The following is a 6,167-nucleotide window of genomic DNA, read 5'->3' as shown; positions in this document are numbered from 1 at the left end:
CTGCAGGAGGAGCTCAGTCTTCTGGGACAGAAATCAGTCCTCCAATCCCAGCCAAAGCTCTGCTGAGGCTCCTGGTTTTGCAAGGATAGAAGTAGTATAAAAATAAGAAGGAGAAAAGAACAAGGTTGGCAAGTAAGATCTTCTCTTCCTTCTGCCAGCAAGTTGTGTGTTCAAGATGCCTGAGGAAATCATGGGTTGTGTACAGGCACAAGAGCTAAGCTGGAGGTAGGGAGGGAGGCAGTAGCTGAAGTTTAGGAATGCAGGTGGATGGGAATGATACTCAGAAATTCTTACTAGCTTATTAGGGAGGGCTTACAGTACCAGGACCTGGCAGTTTGAAGGATGACTTTCCTCAGCTTGAATGATTTAAACTGAGAGTAGGCGAAATTGTAGGTATGATAGGTTAGGAAAAGCCCCGTGGTGGATTTGAGTTACTTGACTGGGTGGTTATATTCCACCACAGGGATTTCTTTGATGCTGCGTTGTGACCAGGGCCTTCTTTCTTATCTTTCTCTTGTGGTTATTTCTTCACCAGCTCCCTCTGTAATATTGCCATTCTTGGGAACAACTCCTGCTTTTGAACATATACCAGAAGAACAAAAGTGCATGAGAATTAATGAGAAAGAACTTAGGAACAGCAAAAACCTTGACATTTGAAAAGTTACTTCTTCATTTGATTCTTCATTAATTGAATTTCAGAGAATTGGGAAGTTCTGGTTTGTGACGGAAAAGGAACATGTGAGCAACACCACTGAATGCTCTATTTTATCCACTGATATGACAAGGCTTAAAATTATCTGCCTATGTTTCCTTTCTCTGTTTACATGCTTTGTGTGATGCAATTAAGTAGTGACATTGTTTTGATGCATGGAAAAGTCCTCCTGGAAGGAGCAGCAAGGACATGACAGTGGCATCCACTCTTCCAGCTTTAACCCTCACCCTGTGCACCTACCCAAACTGGCAGGGCAATGACGGCTTTAGAGGGGTCACCAAAGACACTGATGCTCAGTCCCCTGGTGTGTTCCCAGGATGAGCCTGATCCAGCAGAAAGGACAGGCAAGCCCCTGACAGCAATAATTAAGCAAACGAAGCTGCTAACTGTGAAACCTCTGCTCTTAAAACTGAGATAGCACTTGAGGTCTAGGAGGACGTAGCCCCTGATCTGCCAGGTTTGTGGCTGCACAAAGCTGCAAGACAGTGTAAGAGAATCTGATTTGGGGAAAAAAAACTAAGTATATTTGATGTGGTGTCAGACCTCATGTTGTTGAAAGTGAAGAAAATAACTCCAAGAGGCAGAGAGAGGCACGGGAATAAGGATGCTGCCCTTCTTTTAGGTTTAGAATTGCTGTGATCCGTACCTCTCCGGCGACGGTGGCTCTGCACTGCCTCCGAGCAGTCACTTCTGCTTGGAGCAGAGGAGAAAATCACACTTGTGCTTTCATCCTGTATCAAAGACCCCATCCCTGTGCTCTACCCCAGCCCCATAGCAGCAGGAGCACAGGACAGCTCCTTGTTTGACATGGATGTGACAAGAGCATGAGCCCAGGGCTCCGGCTTTGTGTCAGCACAGACATTTGCTGGGTGTGGGAAATGTGTTGGTCTCCGTTCTGTCAGCGCCGCCGTCACACTGGAGTAGCTGGGGAGCTGTAAGAGGCAGAGGAGTGTGAGATCTTTTTGCGTGCTGTTCATGCTGTTCAGTTGCCTGCTTGCACTGGGACCAGTGCTTGGAAAGTGAAATGTTGCTTATCCTGCCCTCAGTCCCCAGAGCCTTCTCATTTTCTTGCACTGAGTATCCCTGACGTGCCAGCCGCTTTGACATAACCTGCTCATGCGTGGCTTGAGTTGTTTTGTGATGAAACCTGCGAGGCCACGCTTGCACTGATGTTACTGTGTCCAGCCATGAGCAAGGCTGGCTGTGAGGAGCCCCTCCGAGCCTTGGGCTGTGGCCAGGAGGAAGCAAACCAGAAGATTTGCTGGTGCTTCTTGCTGAGAAGGGAGTGGGTGGTGGTAAAGGGAAATGAGGGGCAATATAATTGCCCCGTCTAGGAACTGGCATGTGAAAACAGCCCAGCAATGAGACTTCCTACCAGTAGCAAAGGTCATTGCTATCATTAAGAAACTAAGGCTGGAAAGCTCTGCAAGCTGGGATCCCCAAGCAGCCAATGAGCCTGACCTCAGTAAATGGGAAATGAGATGAAGTGCAAAATGAGTTTACCAAGGCTATCTCATGCCTGGCTATCTTAGTAGGTTTATTTTGATAAGATAATAGACTATGTAGTCAATGGACTTCAGTAAGGCAGCACTTACATTGCTACAGGCAAAGCCATTAAGCTGGAGAACCAGGGGATTAATGTGAGCATTGTAAGGATTTACCTAAAGGAAAGATGTCAGGAGGTTGTGCCTCAAGGGAAGCGAACTGGGTGGAAAGGGGTTATTAATGATGCTCCTCAAAGGGTGATCTTGTTTACCCAACAGGAAAACAAGCTGTAATCAGATTTGGTCAGATTTGAAGGGCTAAGTCACTGCAAAGATTTCTCAGGCTACAGGAAGAGAGAAACTGATGTCACCGAGGATGGGGATAGGGGAAATAGGGTAAAAAGCAGCAGCACAAAGTGCAAGCTTGCAAATACAGACAGTAGCTGTACAATGTTTGGCTCCCAGCTTGTCCTCTGCCATTTGGAAAATACAGAATGAGCAGAGTTTGATTGAGGATGAGTTCTCACCATAATGTAGCCAAGAAAAAGAGGAAGGTGAGCACATCTGCTGAAGAAGCCAAACACAGCACCTCTGCTGTGGCATTGCTTTGTCTCTCCTGCAGCTTTTCATGAGCACATTTAGATCTCGGGCCTCCCCTCAGTCTTTGCCCTAAGTGGATGACAGGATACATTGATAGAGAGGCTGCATGGTCCAGACAGCCTCACCTGAGCCTCTCAGATTGTGGATGTGGCCTCTGAAGAAAGACAGATCCAAGTCAAGGCACCCATGCCACAGCAATCTGAGGGTTTCCATTAAAAAAATGGTGATACCCATTTAAAAGGGGAAACCCCATGGCTCACAGTTACGAAAAATTACTCTCTTAATGTTCAAATGGAAAAGAAACAAACCAAAGCTGGACACCACATTTAGGTTTGAGGTTCTGAATGTTTTCAGGTTTGGTTCTTGTTTTAGGTTTTGGGGGCTTTTGCTTTTGTTTGTTTTCTCCTGAACTCCCCCTCCCACCTCCAAATGTCAAGCTGGCAGGTTTCTGGAATTGAATCCTTCTGAGCTTTGCTTCCTGAAAGCCCTGAATTTGCACTTCCCATGTTGCTGTCTGATCTGTGTGTACACTACAGTGAGCTATGTCTGTCGATGCATCAGCCAGGGCAGATACATAGCTGTGTCTAGGAAAGCAAACCTGCCAAGAAACGTTGTGTTTGGCAAGAAAACTGCTCCAACATGAAGAGTGGCCAGTCTGTGGGTTGCCAGCACAACCTTGCTGCAGATGGAGGTTTTGGAGGTTTTCTATACTGATCCCTCTCCTGAGCACATGCACAATGAAACCAGCTAATGTTTCCTAACACATATATGGGTATAATTTTTCAGAGGGTTGGAAAAAGCAGGGGCTCTGACAATGCTCCTCTGACCACTGAAATTCTTCTTCCAAGACAGAAACAAGCCAGAGGCCAATAAGGATTTTGCAATCATAGCCTCAGTAAAAGGAAAAAAAAACACTTTATTTTCTTACTGTTAGTGGTAGAAATACTTTTTTGTTTTCTTCTTATTTTGGTGGATTTTTTAATAAATCTATCTAAACCATATCTCAGGTAAAAAATAATAAAAAAAAAATCATCCCAGCAGGTTAAATTTTTAAAATGAAGCCTAACCACAGCCAAAGCAGAAGGACAACAATGCCTAGCAGCGCTGATTACAGGTAGTGCTTTTCAACTCTGCTTTTAACAGAGCATATAATTCTGCTTTTTGGGCATGATTTCCATTGAAAACAGTGTTGCATTTTATATACAAATCTGTGTCAGAATGGCATTCACACTTACAAATATGGTGCTTGTCCATATGGGAAAATTGCAGGTAGGAAGCTGGGCTGCAAGATAGCAGCATGCTCATTGGTTCTAATTAATTCCTTGATTATGTGCTCCTGTGGGCACCAGGGGGGATTTACTTTGCTTCACTCTTGAAGGCAGGAGAGGTTTGAACACAGTGATTTGGGTGAAATTATATATAACATTTGGAGCTGATTTAATGCCCATTTTTTATCAACAGTCCCTTCTCTCTTGCTCCACCATGTCCTGCTCCTGATGCTGGTTCTAGTAAATCAATGCAACTCACAAAGATAGCCAAGAATAATAAGTTTGTTTAATTTTTTTTTTCTTTGCAGGGTTAGCATGTTGAACCAGATTCCAAGGGGGCACTGAGGGATAAATGTTCAGGGGTGAGATTTGTCCCTGCCTCTGATCAACCATATGGAAGTAATTCTTGGGATTTTTGTAAGCCTGCATCTTAGAAACCAAGCATCACGGGAATCAACTGTGGATTACTAAAATCAAAAACAACGTTCTGATGAGCAAAACACACTTACAGTTTGTCAGTCCTTAATCATTTTGACAGATTCCTCTAGCTGCCAGGACAAATGCCCAGCAGACTTCACGGAGAAGGCAGATCCAAAGTGCTGCTTCTCCAACACGGTACTTTGCACACCTTGATGCATTCCTTTTGCAGGGCATTTTCATATCCACATGTTATCATCTTGGCACATAGGCTTAAATATATACTTGCTCAAGTTTGCACTGTGTCAGTTTCTCATTGCCACTGTGGTTTCATGATTAGAACAGTGTGAATTTCCGTGGATCTCTGCAAGACCTCTAGGACCAAGATCTTCAGATTTTGCCTCTGTGTGATCCACTCTGGAGCCAGCTCAGAACCTTACAGTTTTTTCCCCAGTGAATGCAAGGGTAACACAGGGAAATACAATCCTGGATAGGAAACAGCCTGAAAATCACCTTCCCCTTGATGCAGTCACTTGTGTGTGACAAATAGCAAAATGCCTGATTAGGCAGGCTTTCCAGGGATCTGGCTGTCCTCAGCTGCACCCCGGCACTGCTGGTGCCAGGAGCAGGGAGTGCAGGTACCCTGCCTGCAGGGAGAGGCTCCAGCAGCCCTCCAAGGTGGGGGAACAGGGCAGGAAAAGTGCTCTAAGTGTGTACCCTGTGCAATGCTTGCTCCTGGTTGCATTTACATTTTTCCATGTAATAGCAAAAAAAAAAAAAAAAAGGGAGAGAGAGAAAAAGAAATAAAATGGTATTCAGGGTAAGGCCATCTCAGCCACAGAGCTGCTGTTCCCTGCCAGCCTAAACTGCTTGTGAAAACAGGACAAAAGCTCACAGCCCCTTATGAGCCAGCAAAGCCTGCAATGCACCCAGCACAAACAGTAATTTAAGTCATAGCCAGACACAAATTTTGAGCTGCCCGTGTGCTGGAATACTTGGTGGGAATATTAAAAGCAATAAAAATCAGCCTGTGTCTTCTTCCCAGCCTGCTGCTGCCAAGGACTGTGACTCCCTGGCACAACCATTGCAGGCAGCCCATCCTGCTTTTGTGAGGGAAACCAGTGTGTTTGCAGCTCTGTCATCACTCACAGGGGTGGAAACCACAGGAGATTGCATCCTCCTTTATGAGCAGCCCTGCTACAAGGGAAGAGCTTGCAGGAGCTGCCCTGGAGGAAAGGAGTGGATGAGGGCAGCTGTGAGTGCCAGCCTGCATGCACAGACCTGTCACTCTTTCCTTCATGGACTGTGTGAGCTCGGTTGCACAAACAGGGATGTCTCACTACGGCAAAGCACAGCAATCCAGTGGCTTCCTTACAGTAGTTTGCTGTGAGGTAATTGAGGAACGTTAATCCCGGATTATTAAGGAATTTTGTCAAGGAGCCCCGGTGCTTTGTGCAGTAAAAATCAAATATCCACCCACGCAGTAATCAGGTCAAAGTTACACTTGTCAAACGATGTTGGTGCATTTTGTGTTTGCATTGCTGGGATTAATTTCCCACATTACCTCCTTCTCTGTTTCTGAGTTCAGAAGATTTTTTTAAATTTTATTGGTAAACTCCTGATTTACCATGGCACACCAGACATGCTACCCGTGCTTACCATGTAACCAAAGCACACTATTCCTTC

Source organism: Parus major, chromosome 1 (assembly GCF_001522545.3).
Source record: "Parus major isolate Abel chromosome 1, Parus_major1.1, whole genome shotgun sequence".
Classification (NCBI taxonomy): domain Eukaryota; kingdom Metazoa; phylum Chordata; class Aves; order Passeriformes; family Paridae; genus Parus; species Parus major.
The sequence above is the reverse complement of the archived record's forward strand: the minus strand, read 5'-3'. Positions refer to the sequence as shown.